Source organism: Pleurodeles waltl, chromosome 5, assembly GCF_031143425.1.
Source record: "Pleurodeles waltl isolate 20211129_DDA chromosome 5, aPleWal1.hap1.20221129, whole genome shotgun sequence".
Taxonomy (NCBI): domain Eukaryota; kingdom Metazoa; phylum Chordata; class Amphibia; order Caudata; family Salamandridae; genus Pleurodeles; species Pleurodeles waltl.
In genome coordinates this window covers 798,290,498-798,314,686 of record NC_090444.1, presented here as the reverse complement: position 1 = coordinate 798,314,686, position 24,189 = coordinate 798,290,498, and positions in this window count along the sequence as shown.

The window sequence follows — 24,189 nt, the reverse complement described above, 5'->3', positions numbered from 1 at the left end:
CCAGCGTTCCCCCACGTCTCCCGATAAAAATAATACCTCACTTGTGTGGGTAGGCCTAGCGCCCGCGACAGGAAACGACCCAAAGCGCAGCGTGGACACATCACAGAAAATAGACCTGTTTTTAGCAAAGTGCCTTCCTGTGGATTTTGGCCTGTAGCTCAGCCGCCACCTAGGGAAACCTACCAAACCTGTGCATTTCTGAAAACTAGAGACCTAGGGGAATCCAAGATGGGGTGACTTGTGTGTCTGGGACCAGGTTCTGTTACCCAGAATCCTTTGCAAACCTCAAAATTTGGCTAAAAAAACACATGTTCCTCACATTTCTGTGGCAGAAAGTTCTGGAATCTGAGAGGAGCCACAAATTTCCTTCCACCCAGCGTTCCCCCACATCTCCCGATAAAAATGATACCTCACTTGTGTGGGTAGGCCTAGCGCCCGCGACAGGAAACACCCCAAAGCGCAACGTGGACACATCACAGAAAATAGACCTGTTTTTAGCAAAGTGCCTACCTGTGGATTTTGGCCTGTAGCTCAGCCGCCACCTAGGGAAACCTACCAAACCTGTGCATTTCTGAAAACTAGAGACCTAGGGGAATCCAAGATGGGGTGACTTGTGTGGCTGGGACCAGGTTCTGTTACCCAGAATCCTTTGCAAACCTCAAAATTTGGCTAAAAAAACACATGTTCCTCACATTTCTGTGGCAGAAAGTTCTGGAATCTGAGAGGAGCCACAAATTTCCTTCCTCCCAGCGTTCCCCCATGTCTCCCGATAAAAATGATACCTCACTTGTGTGGGTAGGCCTAGCGCCCACGACAGGAAACGCCCCAAAGCGCAACGTGGACACAACCACATTTTTGAAGGAAAACAGAGGTGTTTTTTGCAAAGTGCCTACCTGTAGATTTTGGCCTGTAGCTCAGCCGCCACCTAGGGAAACCTACCAAACCTGTGCATTTCTGAAAACTAGAGACCGGGGGAATCCAAGATGGGGTGACTTGTGTGGCTGGGACCAGGTTCTGTTACCCAGAATCCTTTGCAAACCTCAAAATTTGGCTAAAAAAACACATGTTCCTCACATTTCTGTGGCAGAAAGTTCTGGAATCTGAGAGGAGCCACAAATTTCCTTCCACCCAGCGTTCCCCCACATCTCCCGATAAAAATGATACCTCACTTGTGTGGGTAGGCCTAGCGCCCGCGACAGGAAACACCCCAAAGCGCAACGTGGACACATCACAGAAAATAGACCTGTTTTTAGCAAAGTGCCTACCTGTGGATTTTGGCCTGTAGCTCAGCCGCCACCTAGGGAAACCTACCAAACCTGTGCATTTCTGAAAACTAGAGACCTAGGGGAATCCAAGATGGGGTGACTTGTGTGGCTGGGACCAGGTTCTGTTACCCAGAATCCTTTGCAAACCTCAAAATTTGGCTAAAAAAACACATGTTCCTCACATTTCTGTGGCAGAAAGTTCTGGAATCTGAGAGGAGCCATAAATTTCCTTCCACCCAGCATTCCCCCACGTCTCCCGATAAAAATGATACCTCACTTGTGTGGGTAGGCCTAGCGCCCACGACAGGAAACGCCCCAAAGCGCAACGTGGACACAACCAAATTTTTGAAGGAAAACAGAGGTGTTTTTTGCAAAGTGCCTACCTGTAGATTTTGGCCTGTAGCTCAGCCGCCACCTAGGGAAACCTACCAAACCTGTGCATTTCTGAAAACTAGAGACCTAGGGGAATACAAGATGGGGTGACTTGTGTGGCTGGGACCAGGTTCTGTTACCCAGAATCCTTTGCAAACCTCAAAATGTGGCTAAAAAAACACATGTTCCTCACATTTCTGTGGCAGAAAGTTCTGGAATCTGAGAGGAGCCACAAATTTCCTTCCACCCAGCGTTCCCCCACGTCTCCCGATAAAAATAATACCTCACTTGTGTGGGTAGGCCTAGCGCCCGCGACAGGAAACGACCCAAAGCGCAGCGTGGACACATCACAGAAAATAGACCTGTTTTTAGCAAAGTGCCTTCCTGTGGATTTTGGCCTGTAGCTCAGCCGCCACCTAGGGAAACCTACCAAACCTGTGCATTTCTGAAAACTAGAGACCTAGGGGAATCCAAGATGGGGTGACTTGTGTGTCTGGGACCAGGTTCTGTTACCCAGAATCCTTTGCAAACCTCAAAATTTGGCTAAAAAAACACATGTTCCTCACATTTCTGTGGCAGAAAGTTCTGGAATCTGAGAGGAGCCACAAATTTCCTTCCACCCAGCGTTCCCCCACATCTCCCGATAAAAATGATACCTCACTTGTGTGGGTAGGCCTAGCGCCCGCGACAGGAAACACCCCAAAGCGCAACGTGGACACATCACAGAAAATAGACCTGTTTTTAGCAAAGTGCCTACCTGTGGATTTTGGCCTGTAGCTCAGCCGCCACCTAGGGAAACCTACCAAACCTGTGCATTTCTGAAAACTAGAGACCTAGGGGAATCCAAGATGGGGTGACTTGTGTGGCTGGGACCAGGTTCTGTTACCCAGAATCCTTTGCAAACCTCAAAATTTGGCTAAAAAAACACATGTTCCTCACATTTCTGTGGCAGAAAGTTCTGGAATCTGAGAGGAGCCACAAATTTCCTTCCTCCCAGCGTTCCCCCATGTCTCCCGATAAAAATGATACCTCACTTGTGTGGGTAGGCCTAGCGCCCACGACAGGAAACGCCCCAAAGCGCAACGTGGACACAACCACATTTTTGAAGGAAAACAGAGGTGTTTTTTGCAAAGTGCCTACCTGTAGATTTTGGCCTGTAGCTCAGCCGCCACCTAGGGAAACCTACCAAACCTGTGCATTTCTGAAAACTAGAGACCGGGGGAATCCAAGATGGGGTGACTTGTGTGGCTGGGACCAGGTTCTGTTACCCAGAATCCTTTGCAAACCTCAAAATTTGGCTAAAAAAACACATGTTCCTCACATTTCTGTGGCAGAAAGTTCTGGAATCTGAGAGGAGCCACAAATTTCCTTCCACCCAGCGTTCCCCCACGTCTCCTGATAAAAATGATACCTCACTTGTGTGGGTAGGCCTAGCGCCCGCGACAGGAAACGCCCCAAAGTGCAACGTGGACACATCACAGAAAACAGACCTGTTTTTAGCAAAGTGCCTACCTGTGGATTTTGGCCTGTAGCTCAGCCGCCACCTAGGGAAACCTACCAAACCTGTGCATTTCTGAAAACTAGAGACCGGGGGAATCCAAGATGGGGTGACTTGTGTGGCTGGGACCAGGTTCTGTTACCCAGAATCCTTTGCAAACCTCAAAATTTGGCTAAAAAAACACATGTTCCTCACATTTCTGTGGCAGAAAGTTCTGGAATCTGAGAGGAGCCACAAATTTCCTTCCACCCAGCGTTCCCCCACATCTCCCGATAAAAATGATACCTCACTTGTGTGGGTAGGCCTAGCGCCCGCGACAGGAAACACCCCAAAGCGCAACGTGGACACATCACAGAAAATAGACCTGTTTTTAGCAAAGTGCCTACCTGTGGATTTTGGCCTGTAGCTCAGCCGCCACCTAGGGAAACCTACCAAACCTGTGCATTTCTGAAAACTAGAGACCTAGGGGAATCCAAGATGGGGTGACTTGTGTGGCTGGGACCAGGTTCTGTTACCCAGAATCCTTTGCAAACCTCAAAATTTGGCTAAAAAAACACATGTTCCTCACATTTCTGTGGCAGAAAGTTCTGGAATCTGAGAGGAGCCATAAATTTCCTTCCACCCAGCATTCCCCCACGTCTCCCGATAAAAATGATACCTCACTTGTGTGGGTAGGCCTAGCGCCCACGACAGGAAACGCCCCAAAGCGCAACGTGGACACAACCAAATTTTTGAAGGAAAACAGAGGTGTTTTTTGCAAAGTGCCTACCTGTAGATTTTGGCCTGTAGCTCAGCCGCCACCTAGGGAAACCTACCAAACCTGTGCATTTCTGAAAACTAGAGACCTAGGGGAATACAAGATGGGGTGACTTGTGTGGCTGGGACCAGGTTCTGTTACCCAGAATCCTTTGCAAACCTCAAAATGTGGCTAAAAAAACACATGTTCCTCACATTTCTGTGGCAGAAAGTTCTGGAATCTGAGAGGAGCCACAAATTTCCTTCCACCCAGCGTTCCCCCACGTCTCCCGATAAAAATAATACCTCACTTGTGTGGGTAGGCCTAGCGCCCGCGACAGGAAACGACCCAAAGCGCAGCGTGGACACATCACAGAAAATAGACCTGTTTTTAGCAAAGTGCCTTCCTGTGGATTTTGGCCTGTAGCTCAGCCGCCACCTAGGGAAACCTACCAAACCTGTGCATTTCTGAAAACTAGAGACCTAGGGGAATCCAAGATGGGGTGACTTGTGTGTCTGGGACCAGGTTCTGTTACCCAGAATCCTTTGCAAACCTCAAAATTTGGCTAAAAAAACACATGTTCCTCACATTTCTGTGGCAGAAAGTTCTGGAATCTGAGAGGAGCCACAAATTTCCTTCCACCCAGCGTTCCCCCACATCTCCCGATAAAAATGATACCTCACTTGTGTGGGTAGGCCTAGCGCCCGCGACAGGAAACACCCCAAAGCGCAACGTGGACACATCACAGAAAATAGACCTGTTTTTAGCAAAGTGCCTACCTGTGGATTTTGGCCTGTAGCTCAGCCGCCACCTAGGGAAACCTACCAAACCTGTGCATTTCTGAAAACTAGAGACCTAGGGGAATCCAAGATGGGGTGACTTGTGTGGCTGGGACCAGGTTCTGTTACCCAGAATCCTTTGCAAACCTCAAAATTTGGCTAAAAAAACACATGTTCCTCACATTTCTGTGGCAGAAAGTTCTGGAATCTGAGAGGAGCCACAAATTTCCTTCCTCCCAGCGTTCCCCCATGTCTCCCGATAAAAATGATACCTCACTTGTGTGGGTAGGCCTAGCGCCCACGACAGGAAACGCCCCAAAGCGCAACGTGGACACAACCACATTTTTGAAGGAAAACAGAGGTGTTTTTTGCAAAGTGCCTACCTGTAGATTTTGGCCTGTAGCTCAGCCGCCACCTAGGGAAACCTACCAAACCTGTGCATTTCTGAAAACTAGAGACCGGGGGAATCCAAGATGGGGTGACTTGTGTGGCTGGGACCAGGTTCTGTTACCCAGAATCCTTTGCAAACCTCAAAATTTGGCTAAAAAAACACATGTTCCTCACATTTCTGTGGCAGAAAGTTCTGGAATCTGAGAGGAGCCACAAATTTCCTTCCACCCAGCGTTCCCCCACGTCTCCTGATAAAAATGATACCTCACTTGTGTGGGTAGGCCTAGCGCCCGCGACAGGAAACGCCCCAAAGTGCAACGTGGACACATCACAGAAAACAGACCTGTTTTTAGCAAAGTGCCTACCTGTGGATTTTGGCCTGTAGCTCAGCCGCCACCTAGGGAAACCTACCAAACCTGTGCATTTCTGAAAACTAGAGACCTAGGGGAATCCAAGATGGGGTGACTTGTGTGGCTGGGACCAGGTTCTGTTACCCAGAATCCTTTGCAAACCTCAAAATTTGGCTAAAAAAACACATGTTCCTCACATTTCTGTGGCAGAAAGTTCTGGAATCTGAGAGGAGCCACAAATTTCCTTCCACCCAGCGTTCCCCCACGTCTCCCGATAAAAATTATACCTCACTTGTGTGGGTAGGCCTAGCGCCCGTGACAGGAAACGCCCCAAAGCGCAACGTGGACACATCACAGAAAACAGACCTGTTTTTAGCAAAGTGCCTACCTGTGGATTTTGGTCTGTAGCTCAGCCGCCACCTAGGGAAACCTACCAAACCTGTGCATTTCTGAAAACTAGAGACCTAGGGGAATCCAAGATGGGGTGACTTGTGTGGCTGGGACCAGGTTCTGTTACCCAGAATCCTTTGCAAACCTCAAAATTTGGCTAAAAAAACACATGTTCCTCACATTTCTGTGGCAGAAAGTTCTGGAATCTGAGAGGAGCCATAAATTTCCTTCCACCCAGCATTCCCCCACGTCTCCCGATAAAAATGATACCTCACTTGTGTGGGTAGGCCTAGCGCCCACGACAGGAAACGCCCCAAAGCGCAACGTGGACACAACCAAATTTTTGAAGGAAAACAGAGGTGTTTTTTGCAAAGTGCCTACCTGTAGATTTTGGCCTGTAGCTCAGCCGCCACCTAGGGAAACCTACCAAACCTGTGCATTTCTGAAAACTAGAGACCTAGGGGAATACAAGATGGGGTGACTTGTGTGGCTGGGACCAGGTTCTGTTACCCAGAATCCTTTGCAAACCTCAAAATGTGGCTAAAAAAACACATGTTCCTCACATTTCTGTGGCAGAAAGTTCTGGAATCTGAGAGGAGCCACAAATTTCCTTCCACCCAGCGTTCCCCCACGTCTCCCGATAAAAATAATACCTCACTTGTGTGGGTAGGCCTAGCGCCCGCGACAGGAAACGCCCCAAAGCGCAGCGTGGACACATCACAGAAAATAGACCTGTTTTTAGCAAAGTGCCTTCCTGTGGATTTTGGCCTGTAGCTCAGCCGCCACCTAGGGAAACCTACCAAACCTGTGCATTTCTGAAAACTAGAGACCTAGGGGAATCCAAGATGGGGTGACTTGTGTGTCTGGGACCAGGTTCTGTTACCCAGAATCCTTTGCAAACCTCAAAATTTGGCTAAAAAAACACATGTTCCTCACATTTCTGTGGCAGAAAGTTCTGGAATCTGAGAGGAGCCACACATTTCCTTCCACCCAGCGTTCCCCCACATCTCCCGATAAAAATGATACCTCACTTGTGTGGGTAGGCCTAGCGCCCGCGACAGGAAACACCCCAAAGCGCAACGTGGACACATCACAGAAAATAGACCTGTTTTTAGCAAAGTGCCTACCTGTGGATTTTGGCCTGTAGCTCAGCCGCCACCTAGGGAAACCTACCAAACCTGTGCATTTCTGAAAACTAGAGACCTAGGGGAATCCAAGATGGGGTGACTTGTGTGGCTGGGACCAGGTTCTGTTACCCAGAATCCTTTGCAAACCTCAAAATTTGGCTAAAAAAACACATGTTCCTCACATTTCTGTGGCAGAAAGTTCTGGAATCTGAGAGGAGCCACAAATTTCCTTCCTCCCAGCGTTCCCCCATGTCTCCCGATAAAAATAATACCTCACTTGTGTGGGTAGGCCTAGCGCCCGCGACAGGAAACGCCCCAAAGCGCAGCGTGGACACATCACAGAAAATAGACCTGTTTTTAGCAAAGTGCCTTCCTGTGGATTTTGGCCTGTAGCTCAGCCGCCACCTAGGGAAACCTACCAAACCTGTGCATTTCTGAAAACTAGAGACCTAGGGGAATCCAAGATGGGGTGACTTGTGTGTCTGGGACCAGGTTCTGTTACCCAGAATCCTTTGCAAACCTCAAAATTTGGCTAAAAAAACACATGTTCCTCACATTTCTGTGGCAGAAAGTTCTGGAATCTGAGAGGAGCCACAAATTTCCTTCCACCCAGCGTTCCCCCACATCTCCCGATAAAAATGATACCTCACTTGTGTGGGTAGGCCTAGCGCCCGCGACAGGAAACACCCCAAAGCGCAACGTGGACACATCACAGAAAATAGACCTGTTTTTAGCAAAGTGCCTACCTGTGGATTTTGGCCTGTAGCTCAGCCGCCACCTAGGGAAACCTACCAAACCTGTGCATTTCTGAAAACTAGAGACCTAGGGGAATCCAAGATGGGGTGACTTGTGTGGCTGGGACCAGGTTCTGTTACCCAGAATCCTTTGCAAACCTCAAAATTTGGCTAAAAAAACACATGTTCCTCACATTTCTGTGGCAGAAAGTTCTGGAATCTGAGAGGAGCCACAAATTTCCTTCCACCCAGCGTTCCCCCACGTCTCCCGATAAAAATAATGCCTCACTTGTGTGGGTAGGCCTAGCGCCCGCGACAGGAAACGCCCCAAAGCGCAGCGTGGACACATCACAGAAAATAGACCTGTTTTTAGCAAAGTGCCTTCCTGTGGATTTTGGCCTGTAGCTCAGCCGCCACCTAGGGAAACCTACCAAACCTGTGCATTTCTGAAAACTAGAGACCTAGGGGAATCCAAGATGGGGTGACTTGTGTGTCTGGGACCAGGTTCTGTTACCCAGAATCCTTTGCAAACCTCAAAATTTGGCTAAAAAAACACATGTTCCTCACATTTCTGTGGCAGAAAGTTCTGGAATCTGAGAGGAGCCACAAATTTCCTTCCACCCAGCGTTCCACCACGTCTCCCGATAAAAATTATACCTCACTTGTGTGGGTAGGCCTAGCGCTCGCGACAGGAAATGGCCCAAAACACAACGTGGACACATCACATTTTTTCATAGAAAACAGTGCCTACGTGTGGATTTTGGCCTCTAGCTCAGCCGGCACCTGGGGAAACCTAGCAAACCAGTGCATTTTTGAAAACTAGAGACCTAGGGGAATCCAAGATGGGGTGATTTGCGGGGCTCTGACCAGCTTCTGTTACCCAGAATCCTTTGCAAACATCAAAATCTGGTCAAAAAACACTTTTTCCTCTCATTTCGGTGACAGAAAGTTCTGGAATCTGAGAGGAGCCACAAATTTCCTTCCACCCAGCGTTCCCCTAAGTCTCTCCATAAAAATGGTACCTCACTTGTGTGGGTAGACCTAGCGCCCACGAAAGGAAATGGCCCAAAACACAACGTGGACACAACATATTTTTTCACAGAAAACAGAGGTGTTTTTTGCAAAGTGCCTACATGTGGATTTTGGCCTCTAGCTCAGCCGGCCCCAGGGGGGGGGGTGAAATGCCCTAAAATAAGTTTGACCCCCCCACCACCCCAAACCCCCCCTGCCCAGGTGCAACCCTTGCCTACGGGGTCGCTACCCCTGCGTGACATTGGCGCCAAAAAACAAATTCCCGGTGCCTAGTGGTTTCTGCCCCCTTGGGCAGATTGACCTAAAATCGACCAATCTGCCCCCAAGGGGGGCAGAAATGGTCTAAACACAGTTTGCCCCCCAAGGGAGCGACCCTTGTCTGATGGGTCGCTCCCCATCTCTAAAAAAACAAACAAACTAAAAAAAAAACACTAAAAAAAATTTGCCCTGGCAACAAGAGATTTCTGCCCCCCCTGGGGGCAGATCGGCCTAATAATAAATTTGCCCCCTGAACCCCCACCCCCCCCGGAGCGACCATTGCCTACGGGGTCGCTCCCCCTGCGTGACATTGGCGCCAAAAAACAAATCCCGGTGCCTAGTGGTTTCTGCCCCCTTGGGGCAGATTGACCTAAAATCGACCAATCTGCCCCCAAGGGGGGCAGAAATGGTCTAAACACAGTTTGCCCCCCAGGGGAGCGACCCTTGTCTGATGGGTCGCTCCCCATCTCTAAAAAAACAAACAAACTAAAAAAAAAACACTAAAAAAAATTTGCCCTGGCAACAAGAGGTTTCTGCCCCCCCTGGGGGCAGATCGGCCTAATAATAGGCCAATCTGCCCCCAGGGGGGGCAGAAATGGCCTAAAATAAATTTTCCCCCCGAACACCCCCTCCGTTCCCCCCCCCCCCGGAGCGACCCTTGCCTACGGGGTCGCTCCCCCTGCGTGACATTGGCGCCAAAAAACAAATCCCGGTGCCTAGTGGTTTCTGCCCCCTTGGGGCAGATTGACCTAAAATCGACCAATCTGCCCCCAAGGGGGGCAGAAATGGTCTAAACACAGTTTGCCCCCGAGGGGAGCGACCCTTGTCTGATGGGTCGCTCCCCATCTCTAAAAAAACAAACAAACTAAAAAAAAAACACTAAAAAAAATTTGCCCTGCCAACAAGAGGTTTCTGCCCCCCGTGGGGGCAGAAATGGCCTAAAATAAATTTGCCCCCCGAACACCCCCTCCGTTCCCCCCCCCCCCGGAGCGACCCTTGCCTACGGGGTCGCTCCCCCTGCGTGACATTGACGCCAAAAAACAAATCCCCGGTGCCTAGTGGTTTCTGCCCCCTTGGGGCAGATTGACCTAAAATCGACCAATCTGCCCCCAAGGGGGTCAGAAATGGTCTAAACACATTTTGCCCCCCAGGGGAGCGACCCTTGTCTGATGGGTCGCTCCCCATCTCTAAAAAAACAAACAAACAAAAAAAAAAAATTGCCCTGGCGCCTACAGGTTTCTGCCCCCCCCCCCTGGGGGCAGATCGGCCTAATAATAGGCCGATCTGCCCCCAGGGGGGGCAGAAATGGCCTAAAATAAATTTGCCCCCTGAACCCCCACCACCCCCCCGGAGCGACCATTGCCTACGGGGTCGCTCCCCCTGCGTGACATTGGCGCCAAAAAACAAATCCCGGTGCCTAGTGGTTTCTGCCCCCTTGGGGCAGATTGACCTAAAATCGACCAATCTGCCCCCAAGGGGGGCACAAATGGTCTAAACACAGTTTGCCCCCCAGGGGAGCGACACTTGTCTGATGGGTCGCTCCCCATCTCTAAAAAAACAAACAAACTAAAAAAAAAACACTAAAAAAAATTTGCCCTGGCAACAAGAGGTTTCTGCCCCCCCTGGGGGCAGATCGGCCTAATAATAGGCCAATCTGCCCCCAGGGGGGGCAGAAATGGCCTAAAATAAATTTTCCCCCCGAACACCCCCTCCGTTCCCCCCCCCCCCGGAGCGACCCTTGCCTACGGGGTCGCTCCCCCTGCGTGACATTGGCGCCAAAAAACAAATCCCGGTGCCTAGTGGTTTCTGCCCCCTTGGGGCAGATTGACCTAAAATCGACCAATCTGCCCCCAAGGGGGGCAGAAATGGTCTAAACACAGTTTGCCCCCGAGGGGAGCGACCCTTGTCTGATGGGTCGCTCCCCATCTCTAAAAAAACAAACAAACTAAAAAAAAAACACTAAAAAAAATTTGCCCTGCCAACAAGAGGTTTCTGCCCCCCGTGGGGGCAGAAATGGCCTAAAATAAATTTGCCCCCCGAACACCCCCTCCGTTCCCCCCCCCCCCGGAGCGACCCTTGCCTACGGGGTCGCTCCCCCTGCGTGACATTGACGCCAAAAAACAAATCCCCGGTGCCTAGTGGTTTCTGCCCCCTTGGGGCAGATTGACCTAAAATCGACCAATCTGCCCCCAAGGGGGGCAGAAATGGTCTAAACACATTTTGCCCCCCAGGGGAGCGACCCTTGTCTGATGGGTCGCTCCCCATCTCTAAAAAAACAAACAAACAAAAAAAAAAAATTGCCCTGGCGCCTACAGGTTTCTGCCCCCCCCCCCTGGGGGCAGATCGGCCTAATAATAGGCCGATCTGCCCCCAGGGGGGGCAGAAATGGCCTAAAATAAATTTGCCCCCTGAACCCCCACCACCCCCCCGGAGCGACCATTGCCTACGGGGTCGCTCCCCCTGCGTGACATTGGCGCCAAAAAACAAATCCCGGTGCCTAGTGGTTTCTGCCCCCTTGGGGCAGATTGACCTAAAATCGACCAATCTGCCCCCAAGGGGGGCACAAATGGTCTAAACACAGTTTGCCCCCCAGGGGAGCGACCCTTGTCTGATGGGTCGCTCCCCATCTCTAAAAAAACAAACAAACTAAAAAAAAAACACTAAAAAAAATGTGCCCTGGCAACAAGAGGTTTCTGCCCCCCCTAGGGGCAGATCGGCCTAATAATAGGCCGATCTGCCCCCAGGGGGGGCAGAAATGGCCTAAAATAAATTTGCCCCCCGAACACCCCCTCCGTTCCCCCCCCCCCGGAGCGACCCCTGCCTACGGGGTCGCTCCCCCTGCGTGACATTGGCGCCAAAAAACAAATCCCGGTGCCTAGTGGTTTCTGCCCCCTTGGGGCAGATTGACCTAAAATCGACCAATCTGCCCCCAAGGGGGGCAGAAATGGTCTAAACACAGTTTGCCCCCCAGGGGAGCGACCCTTGTCTGATGGGTCGCTCCCCATCTCTAAAAAAAAAAAAAAAAAAAAAAAAAAAATTGCCCTGGCGCCTACAGGTTTCTGCCCCCCCTGGGGGCAGATCGGCCTAATAATAGGCCGATCTGCCCCCAGGGGGGGGCAGAAATGGCCTAAAATAAATTTGCCCCCGAACACCCACCCCACCCACCCCCCGGAGCGACCCTTGCCTACGGGGTCGCTCCCCTTGCGTGACATTGGCGCCAAAAAACAAATCCCCGGTGCCTAGTGGTTTCTGCCCCCTTGGGGCAGATTGACCTAAAATCGACCAATCTGCCCCCAAGGGGGGCAGAAATGGTCTAAACACAGTTTGCCCCCCAGGGTAGCGACCCTTGTCTGATGGGTCGCTCCCCATCTCTAAAAAAACAAACAAACAAAAAAAAAAATTTGCCCTGGCGCCTACAGGTTTCTGCCCCCACTGGGGGCAGATCGGCCTAATAATAGGCCGATCTGCCCCCAGGGGGGGCAGAAATGGCCTAAAATAAATTTGCCCCCGAACACCCACCCCACCCACCCCCCGGAGCGACCCTTGCCTACGGGGTCGCTCCCCTTGCGTGACATTGGCGCCAAAAAACAAATCCCCGGTGCCTAGTGGTTTCTGCCCCCTTGGGGCAGATTGACCTAAAATCGACCAATCTGCCCCCAAGGGGGGCAGAAATGGTCTAAATACAATTTGCCCCCCAGGGGAGCGACCCTTGCCTGATGGGTCGCTGCCCATCTCTAAAAAAAAAAAAAAAAAAAAAAAAAACACAAAAGAAAAATTTGCCCTGGCGCCTAGAGGTTTCTGTCCCCCCTGGGGGTAGATTGGCCTAATACCAATAGGGCGATCTGCCCCCAGGGGGGGCAGAGATGGCCGAAAATAATTTTGCCCCCCCCAACCCCCCAACCCCCCGGGAGCGAACCTTGACTACAAGGTCGCTCCCCTTGTGTGACGGCGCAAAAAAAAGATCCCTGGTGCCTAGTGGTTTCTGCCCCTCTTGGGGGCAGATTGACCTAAAATCGGCCGATCTGCCCCCAAAGCGGGCAGAAATGGCCTAAATACATTTTGCCCCTCCAGGGGAGCGACCCTTGTCCAAGGGGGTCGCTCCCCATCTGTAAAACAGAAAAACAAAAAAATCCCTGGTGCCTAGTGGTTTCTGCCCCCCTTGGAGGCAGATCAGCTGAATCAAAATAGGCTGATCTACCCCCCCCCAGGGGGGCAGAAATGGCCTAAAATAATTCCCCCCCCCAGGGAGCGACCCTTGCCTAAGGGGTCTCTCCCCTTGTGTGAAATTCACGCAAAAAAAAACCTCCCTGGTGTCTAATGGTTTCTGCCCCCCTTGGGAGCAGATTGGCCTCATCAAAATAGGCCAATCTGCCCCCAAGGGGGGCAGAAATGGCCTAAATATAATTTGCCCCCTAGGGGAGCGACCCTTTCCTAAGGGGTCACTCCCCACCTAAAAAAAAAAGAAAACATAACAAAAAGAAAAAAAAAAAAAAAGATCCATGGTGCCTAGAGGTTTCTGCCCCCCCTGGGGGCAGATCGGCCTAATAATAGGCCGATCTGTCCCCAGGGGGGGCAGAATAGGCCTTCCCAAAAAAATGCCCCCCCTGGGAGCGACCCTTGCCAAAGGGGTCGCTCCCGTTGCGTGAAATTTGCGCGCAAAAACAAACTCCCTGGTGTCTAATGGTTTCTGCCCCCCTTGGGGGCAGATTGGCCTCATCAAAATAGGCCAATCTGCCCCCAAGGGGGGCAGAAATGGCCTAAATATATATTGCCTCGTAGGGGAGCGACCCTTGCCTAAGGGATTGCTCCCCACCTAAAAAAAAAAGAAATCATCACAAAAAAAAAAAAAAAAAAAAGGTCCCTGGTGCCTAGAGGTTTCTGCCCCCCCGGGGGCAGATCGGCCTAATAATAGGCCAATCTGCCCCCAGGGGGGGCAGAAAAGGCCTTCCTAAAAAAATGCCCCCCCGGGAGCGACCCTTGGCCAAGGGGTTGCTCCCTTTTGCCAATTTCACTGAAAAAAAAAAAAAAACCCTGGTGTCTAGTGGGGTTTCAAAAGCCGGATTGCAAGCAATCCGGCTTTTGAAACCTGTGAGAGACTTCAAAGGGAAGGAAATACATTTCCTTCCCTTTGAAGCCTCTCGGGGCCTCCCCCATGGGATTGAAAAAGAAATGCAAAAGCATTTCTTTTTCAATCGCGCTGGAAGCTCTGCTTCCAGCGCGATGGGGGAGACCCTGTGACTAATCAGCGCGCGCTCGCGCGCTGACGTCACAGGGTGGGGTTGGGGGGGTCGGGGGTGGAAGGGGAAGGGCTTCCCCTTCCATCCCTGACTTGGGGGGGTGGGGGGGGAACCCCACAGAGGGAGCGCTAGCGCTCCCTCTGGGCTCTGTGCACAGGACGTAATGGTTACGTCCTGGGCACAGCAGCACTGTGCCTCAGGACGTAACCATTACGTCCTGGGCACAGAAGGGGTTAAATCCAAGAGTTATGCTATTGGAGAAAGAAAAGTCCCATAAATGCTCTTTTAAAATTGCACTGTCACTTTTTGTAGTACTTGAGCTCAAGCAGATTTCCTGAAGCACATTTAGGCAAGTAACTACAATATTAATGTAGAATGTTCAGAAATGCATTTGTCTCTTCAAGATAAACACTCACCAAAATACGAGGTCTGAAATACACCAGCTGTTCTAGGAAAGCGCGGCGCTCAAAAAACAAACTTCCTGGAGAATACTAGTCACTTAGCTGCAGTCTTTTCCGAAGTGCTGGAGGAATGGCTGGTTTCAGCTAGTACAGGTATGAAAAAAATAATTGCGTCAAAAGCCCTGAATATGAGGATGAAGCAGGGGCTGGACTGCCAAATCAGATGCTGAGATCAGGAAGCAAAACAAGGCCAAGCAGGGTGGCATGCTTCACTATGCTATTTATAGCCAATCAGGAAAGCAGTTGAGTTTCCACATGTGGATGAGTCACCACACCCAGTTAGAAGCACATGTCTACTCCTGCTCAAATTAGCAAACAAGCATTGGTAAACCCAATTGTGTAACACAGCACATTATGTTTACTTAGAAATATGAAGGTTAAACCAAGAACAGAGATATGATTTAACCCTAATCCCTGGGGATGCTGAAAGATAACGCAGGAGGCACCTTGGGGATTCCTCACACCGTCAATGGTCCCAATCAAATGTGATATGCATCCCATGGCGTAGAATCCAGCCTTCACAGTGAGCAAATCATCAATCAGGGAAAATGCGATGTAGCTGCTCAATTGTTTGAGCAAGGCAGCCAAAAACCCTTCCAAGCACAATCGAGAACATTGGCTGGGACATGCCTGCAGCCAGGCCTATAGCCACCTGGGGGAATTGCTGTGGTGCTACGGATAGTAGGTATCAGATCAGGCTCCAATTGTGTACACAGCTCTGTGATTGTGGCCCTGTCCAACCAATAGGTGAGTACGATGTGCCAGTCCTCCAGTGTAGCCAAGTCCACAAGGGGTCTGTACACAGGTGCTTGCCTCCTCCTCCTATTCCTCCACAGTGGTTGGTATCTAAGTGGGCCAAAAGTAAAATGGGTGTGACTACAGGACCTATGGACACACAACATCATAGTACACAAAGCATGTATGTTTGTTTGACATCAGATTTGCCTAGGTGTGTACAGTCGACTTCAATGACGCACATATAAATTCAAAACGTGAGTTCCAGCAGTAAGAAATGGCAACCACCTGTCCTGTATGCAGGGGCAGGTGGAAGTGACCTCAATCTGCTGGCATTAGGGGCCATATTTATACTTTTTGACGCAAAACTGCGCTAACGCAATTTTGCGCCAAAAAAATTAGCGCTGGCTAACGCCATTCTGAAGCGCCATGCGGGCGCCGTATTTATTGAATGGCGTTAGCCTGCGTTAGCCGACTGGCGCTGCCAGGTGTGCGTGAAGAAAACGATGTACACCAGGCAGCGCCGGCGTAGGGAAAAATGGCGTTTGGGCGTCCCAAAATGGGGCAAGTCAGGCTGAGGCAAAAAAATCGTCTTAACCCGATTTGCGCCATTTTTTTGGGGCGCCCAGACGCCATTAACATGACTCCTGTCTTAGCAAAGACAGGAGTCATGCCCCCTTGCCCAATGGCCATGCCCAGGTGACTTATGTCCCCTGGGCATGGTCATTGGGCATAGTGGCATGTAGGTGGGGCACAAATCAGGCCCCCCTATGCCACAAAAAAATATTAAAAAAAATACTTACCACAACTTACCTTTTCTTCCCTGGGATGGGTCCCTCCATCCTTGGGTGTCCTCCTGGGGTGAGCAAGGGTGGCAGGGGGTGTCCCTGGGGGCAGGGAAGGGCACCTCTGGGCTCATTCTGAGCCCACAGGTCCCTTAACGCCTGCCCTGACCCAGGCGTTAAAAAGAGGCGCAAATGCAGGGGTTTTTGCCCCGCCCACTCCCGGGCGTGATTTTTGCCCGGGAGTATAAATACCACGCACATGCCTGGGAGTCATTTTTTAAGACGGGAACGCCTACCTTGCATCTCATTAACGCAAGGAAGGTGTTCACGCAAAAAAATGACGCTAAGTCCATGAACTTTGGCGCTAGACGCGTCTAACGCCAAAGTATAAATATGGAGTTAGTTTTGCGTCGAATTTGAGTCGAAAAAAACGACGAAAATTTGGCGCAAACGGAGTATAAATATGCCCCTAGGCATCATGGCGGTAGGTGGTCTGCACTGCCGTGCTATTCCTCATTGACTAACATGGGGTTCTAAGGAGTACGGGAACCAATGATGATCAATGCCGGCAGTGACAGTGTTTACCGCTTCGGACGTGACCGCCATTTTCTTTCTACAACTTCACTTGATTCCTGACTTTCTACAGTGAAACATCTCCACTGCATGTGCTGCTGTGACCTGTGTATGGATCCTGCCATGGCCTGTGCCACAGGTGAAAGGGCCCAGCATTCACGTCAGAGGAGTTGGAGAAGCTAGTGGATGGGATCCTACCCCTGTATGGGCAATTGTATGGGCCTCCAGACCAACAGGTGAGTACATCTTGGGTACGTTGCATGAGACATGGCTGCATGTAGATGTCTGTGTGTGCTAGCATTGTTGTATTTGGGGGGGTATGGCTGCAGGCAATGTGAATGCAGAGGAACGGATCATATGTGTGCTTGATGAGGGACAAATCCAGTATGGAAGTCATTAGTGTGACAGGCTGGATAATCTGATTCATAGTGTCTTTCTTTCTGTGTTTCCTCTGCAGGTCAGCGCACATCAGAAGAAGGGGTTGTGGCGTGCCATCACCAAGTATGTGTGGACCCTGGGGGGCTGGTGGAGCATCCACTGCAAGAAACGGTGTGAGGACCTGACACACTGGGTCTGGAGGACCGCAGAGGTCCAGCTGGGGACGGCCTCCCAATGAGGGCGGGGTTCCTGTCAGACCCTGACCCCCCTACTGGCCCGCATACTGGTGGTAGTCAATCCTGAGTTAAATGGGTGCTTGAGGGCAGAACAGCAGCCACAAGGGGATGAGTACAGACTGTGTGGTATTTTGTTTTTGTAGCCGGACATGGGATTTGGGTAAAAAGGTTCTAGTCAGTGGATGCCTCCATATGACAGTTTAGCCATTTCTGTGTGGTCCTGCTCACCTATGAATGGTGGTATGCATTTTGGTATTGCTAGGTAGGCATACAGAACTTAGTTGGTCCCAGTAGATGTACAAATGGTAGTGTTTGGGTTCCTTCCTGTTGTAGTACCTAGGCAATGGTTTGAGGGGACCAGTGGGTTGGAGGGCGAGGGAAGCACCACAGGGGAGACTGGAGCTGATACTACTGACTCTGATTCCTCGTCTGATGGAAGCTCCCTGGCGGTGTCCAGGCAATAGGTGAGTACGATGTGCCAGTCCTCCAGTGTAGCCAAGTCCACGAGGGATCTGTACACAGGTGCTTGCCTCCTCCTCCTATTCCTCCACAGTGGTTGGTATCTAAGTGAGCCAAAAGTAAAATGGGTGTGACTACAGGACCTATGGACACACAACATCATTGTACACAAAGCATGTATGTTTGTTGGACATCAGATTTGCCTAGGTGTGTACAGTCGACTTCAATGACGCACATATAAATTCAAAACATGAGTTCCAGCAGTAAGAAATGGCAACCACCTGTCCTGTATGCAGGCGCAGGTGGAAGTGACCTCACTCTGCCGGCATTAGGCGTCATGGCAGTATGTGGTCTGCACCTCCGTGCTATTCCTCATTGGCTAACATGGGGTTCTAAGGAGTACGGGAACCAATGATGATCAACGCTGGCAGTGACGGTGTTTACCGCCTCAGACGTGACCGCCATTTTCTTTCTACAACTTCACTTGATTCCTGACTTTCCACAGTGAAACATCTCCACTGCATGTGCTGCTGTGACCTGTGTATGGAACCTGCCATGGCCTGTGCCACAGGGGAAAGGGCCCAGTATTCACTTCAGAGGAGTTGGAGAAGGTAGTGGATGGGGTCCTACCCCTGTATGGGCAGTTGTATGGGCCTCCAGACCAACAGGTGAGTACATCATGGGTACATTGCATGAGACATGGCTGCATGTAGATGTCCGTGTGTGCTAGCATTGTTGCATTTGGGGGGTATGGCTGCAGGCAATGTGAATGCAGAGGAACGGGTCATGTGTGTGCTCGATGAGGGACAAATGCAGTATGGAAGCCATTTGTGTGACAGGCTGGATTATCTGGTTCATAGTGTCCTTCTTTCTGTGTTTCCTCTGCAGGTCAGTGTCCATCAGAAGAAGGGGTTGTGGCGTGCCATTACCAAGTATTTGCGGACCCTGGGGGGCTGGTGGAGCATTCACTGCAGGAAACAGTGGGAGGACCTGACACACTGGGCCTGGAAGACCGCAGAGGCCCAGCTGGGAACGGCCTCACAACGAGGGAGGGGTTCCTGTCAGACCCTGGCCCACCTAATGGCCCGCATACTGGTGGTAGCCAATCCTGAGTTAAATGGGCGCTTTAGGGCAGCACAGCAGCCACAAGGGGATGAGTAAAGAGTGTGTGGTATTTTGTTTTTGTTGCCGGACATGGGATTTGGGTAAAAGGTTCTAGTCATTGGATGCCTCAATATGCCAGTTTAGCCATTCCTGCATGGTCCTGCTCAGCTTTGAATGGTGGTATGCATTTTTGGTATTGCTATTTAGGCACACAGAGCTTAGTTGGTCCCAGTAGGTGTACAGATGGTAGTGTTTGGGTTCCTTCCTGCTGTAGTACCTAGGCAATGGTTTGTCAATGTTGTCCATACTGCGCAATGTAAGTCCCAGGGAGTGATTGTGATGTGTATGCCATCTGTGCTGTTGTTGCTGTGATTGACCCTGTGCTCCCTTTCTTTCTCCCCCACCCTCTCTCCTTTTTTCATTCTGTTCATGTGTGAATTAGCATCATCTGGCAAAGGATCAGGGGCACCAGCAATTGAGGGAGCTGGGGACACAGGAGGTAGAGTCCACTGACACCGAGGGGACCAGTGGGTTGGAGGGAGAGGGGAGCACCACAGGGGAGACTGGAGCTGATACTACTGACTCTGATTCCTCGGCTGATGGAAGCTCCCTGGTGATGGTGGACCCATCTGGGACCACTCCAGCTACAAGATCTTCCGCCACCCCCGTACCAGCACTGCCCTCCCAGTAGTCCCCCCACCCAGTTGCCCGTGCCCGCTCACCCATGAGGGTGGGGCTCTCCTTCTCCCCAAGCACCTCAAGCCCTGCCCCAGTCAGCCCTCCGGTAGGAAGCTATTGACCTCCTGAGATCCATCTCCATAGGGCAGTAAATCATAGTGAATGCCATTCAGGGGCGGGCATCCCAGATGCAGAAATTGAATGCCTACCTGGATGGCATTCACTGTGGCTTGGTGGCCCTACAGAGATTGTTTCAGGCTCTGGCCTCCTCTCTGGTGGCAGCCAGTGTCCCTGTTTCTTCTGCCCCCCTTCCAATAACCTCTTCTTAGTCATTGTCCCCTCTCCCCCAACCCATTCCACTCACACATTCTGACAAGCATGCACCGAAAACAACAGACAGGACTCGCACAGACAAACACAGACACCACACTTCACTCCACCAGCACACAGTCAGCCAACACACAGATGTTCATACAACAGCCACGGCATCCACTGTCTCCCCCTTCTCCTGCTCCCTCCCGGTCATATCATCACTCACACCTGCATGCATTGCATCAACAGTCCCAAATCCTGCCACCTGCCCACAGTCACCATGACAGCAGACCCGCAGACATGCACCCCACACACCACATGCGCAATCATCACCATCACCACCTCATGCAGCACACCGACCTCACTTGCAGACACTACCAAAACATACATCCACACGTCCTGTTTGTCCTCCCCCACCCTGCCTGCCCTCTCCAAAGACGCATAAACGCTTAACAGCCATCCACCTCACACATGCACACTGTCCATGCACCTGAGCCCAAGTTCGGCATACCTTCTCCTCCTGCAACCACTTCCTCTATCTCCACTCCCATTCCTCCTCACACACTCCACCCCACTGGTCCTAAGAAGCTTTTCCTTTCCTGCCTTGACCTCTTCCCTACTCCTGTCCTGTCTGTAAGAGGAAAGTCCTGTCCCCCCAGCCCAGTCCCACCACCTCTCATTCTACTCCTGTTCATCCCCCTACGAGTTCCCCCACCACTAAGGGAAACAAGAGTAGCACCCCCCCGTCCCAAGCCCTCTCCTCTGGCCCCTACCCAGAAGGGCAAGAACCCACCCCCTCCCAAATCCAAGCCCAAGGCCCCCCTCTCAAGAAAACCCCCAGCCCCACCCCTCCGCCCCCTGTGGTGCCTACCTCAATCTCCATGATGCCCCTACCCAGTGGCGTGCCCAGGTTGTCAGGAGTCAAGTTGGGCCTTGGACGTTTCCCTGTGGCCATCTGCAAACTTTGAACTGGTCAATGGGCCTGCTTGTAAATATTTATTCATTTGAATTTGAGCTTATTATCCAACATGATTACAGTGGTTGGACCAGAGGTATGTGTCCTAGCTTTCTTTGCTCGTGGGTTCTTCTGCTGTCTATTTTCTCTGCAGATTGTTCTAGGTGTGTGCTGTGTGTGTATGGTGTGTGTTGTGCATGTGTGTTTGCCACTCTCCCCTCCCTCCTTTGTGGGCTAGGTGGATGTACTCACCGTTGTCGTCTTCATTGGCATTGGTGGTACGGCATTGGGATTACTTCCAGTTCTGGTTCCATGGCAGCCACAGGGTCCTCTGTGACCCTTTTATATGATGTGTTTCCGCCGTGCTTTTGGTGGCAGTGGTAATGCCCTGGAAATCCTGGGAGTTTGTTATGTCATAAAATGGTGGGCAGATCCTTGACTTCCACCTGCCTGTAGGTGCCTACTGCCGTGGTCAGTGGTCGCACCGCACTGGCAGTGGGGGTGGTACATTGGCTGTTTATGGGAGGGATCACCACCATGGTAATTATTTGGCGGTCATTTTGTTAGCCTGGCGACGGTGCTACTGCCATCGCCGGAGTGGCGGTCACCTGACCACCAATGTTATATATAGGGCCTATGTCATTTCAAAACAATGCATTAACATATGGTACATATAAAAGGTACAAAGGTACATGTTGCAGCATATAAATGGTAAATATAATATGTTGTAACAGAGGGCAACACTTACCAAAATATTACTCATTGTCACAAAGGAATAAAGATAATGAGAGGATTGGGTCAGTTGTATATAATTGATCATAAGAAAGCATGAATTCATACCAATAGTTTTATGCTATATCAAGTAAATAGTGCTGCATTAGCATGAACTGAGTTTGTTAGTTTATCATCAGTCAGACAAAACAGAAATGTTTTTAATAATTGACAAAGGAAAACAAGTACAGATAAGCACAGAAGGAGAGAATCGATGAGTGTAGAAAGCCTGAATAAGAAACCAGTTGATAGTCCTTGATTTCTGGCCCTGGAGATATATACAAGCAGAACCAAGGGGCTAATGAGGTGCTCTCATTCCAAAAATATGAGGGTATTGTCTTTGGGTTGATTAAAGTCATTTGTTTTGTTGCATCTGTATGTCAAGAGCACTCCACATTTTCCTGTAAAAAGATTGTGAATTTGATTCCTGGAAAATCAGCATTTCTAACAAAGCAGAGCCAGTTCCTCCATGTCTGTTTACAATTAAATAATATGTGTACTGTCTCCCTACACTCTGATTTATAGTTCCAACAAAGGTATAAGTTATCTAGATTAAACTCAAGGAGTTAAATAGGGGTCTAAGAGACATGGGGGTCATTACAACCCTGGCGGACGGTGTTAAAGCTGCGGTAATACCGCAAACAGGCCGGCGGGAAAAAAAAGGGAATTATGACCGTGGTGGAAACCGCCAACAAAGACAGCCACTTTAACACTTCGACTGCCACGGTGGTACAGACAAGCAGCGCAGCAGTCACTGCCAACAGACGGACGGAAGACAATGTACCGCCCACAGTATCACAACCCGCCAATCCGCCACCTTTTCCGGGACGGATTCACCGTGCATAAAAACACGGCAGAAACAGCTTTTGCAATTGGAAAAAGCTCACCTCTACACATCCCACGAGGAAGGAGGACACCATGGAGCCGGAATTACAAATCCTCCCTGCCCTTGTCTTCCTACTCATCTACGAACACCAGTGCCGGCGGCGGCGAAGACAACGGTGAGTCCTGCACCTACGACATAGGGGAGGGGGGAGGCAAAAGTCAGGGGGACACACACACACAACACCCCCACCCCCACCCTTGCACATTACAACACACACACCAATGCATTTCCAAACATCACAGTAACAACCCACAACCCCCCCCGGAAGAATGCTAGGACAAAAGGAAATCAGTTCAAACATTGTAATGTATCAAAATACATGTACCAAATATATACAGATAGATATAAACACATTCAAAAGTATATACATTATAAGAAGTAGTGCAGATATGCACATATCAATGTCCGTGCACCACTGGGGCAAAAATGCGTGGGCGAGGCCCACACAAGATACCTGTCCACAAACGGAGAGAACACTGCCGGGGCATCAGATAGAAATACAACAGGCACCTCAGGGGGAAGGGAAGGGGGGGGCACCTCAGCCGGATTACAGCACCACGCCAGATCCACGACGGAGCTCCATGCCCATTGATGTATCCTGGGGAGTGCAAAGCCACAGTCTCTCAAGTCTATACAGTGGGTGGGTTGCCCACTGTACCATCCTGGGGAATGCAAAGCCACAGTCGCTCAAGTCTCTACAGTGGGTGGGTTGCCCACTGCCATATCCTGGGGAGTGCAAAGCCACAGTCTCTCAAGTCTCTACAGTGGGTGGGTTGCCCACTGTACCATCCTGGGGAGTGCAAAGCCACAGTCTCTCAAGTCTCTACAGTGGGTGGGTTGCCAGCTGTACCATCCTGGGGAGTGGAAAGCCACAGTCTCTCAAGTCTCTACAGTGGGTGGGTTGCCCACTGTACCATCCTGGGGAGTGCAAAGCCATAGTCTCTCAAGTGGATAACAGTCTCCACTGGTTCTGGAGGGAGACTGGTGCCCAGAGAGCTTCATCCTGTTAAGGACAGACGGAGTGGATGGATCTCTCCACTGGTTCTGGAGGGGGAATGGTGCCTAGACTGGATTAGGCTCCCCATGACAGTTCCTGACCCGTCACTGTCCCAGCTGTACATGGGATAACGATGCTTGATGTGGCGTTTTTTTCCTTCTGCAGCGGTGCTCTGCCCTGTTCAGCGGTGCTTTGCCTTGGCGGTCTCTAGCCTGTTCAGCGGTGCTGTGCCATGGCGGTCTCTGGCCTTTTCAGCTGTGCTTGCCCTGTTCAGCGGTGCATGCCCTGTTCAGCGGTGCTTTGCCATGGCGGTCACTGGCCTGTTCAGCGGTGCTTTGCCATGGCGGTCTCTGGCCTGTTCAGCGGTGCTTTGCCATGGCGGTCTCTGGCTGTGCTTGCCCTGTTCAGCGTTGCTTGCTCTGTTCAGCGGTGCTTTGCCATGGCGGTCTCTGACCTGTGCATTGATGTGTGGCATGGCGGTCTCTGACCTGTGCATTGGTGTGTGGTATGACGGTCCCTCATTGCCCAGCGGGGCTGTGGCAGCTGGGGCCCTCCTGGGCACTGACTCCAGCGGTGGTCTCCTGACCATTGACGATACCTGTGCCCTCCTGGGCACTGACTCCGCCGGTGGTCTCCTGACCAGTGATGATACTTCTGCCCTCCTGGGCACTGACTCCGGCGGTGGTCTCCT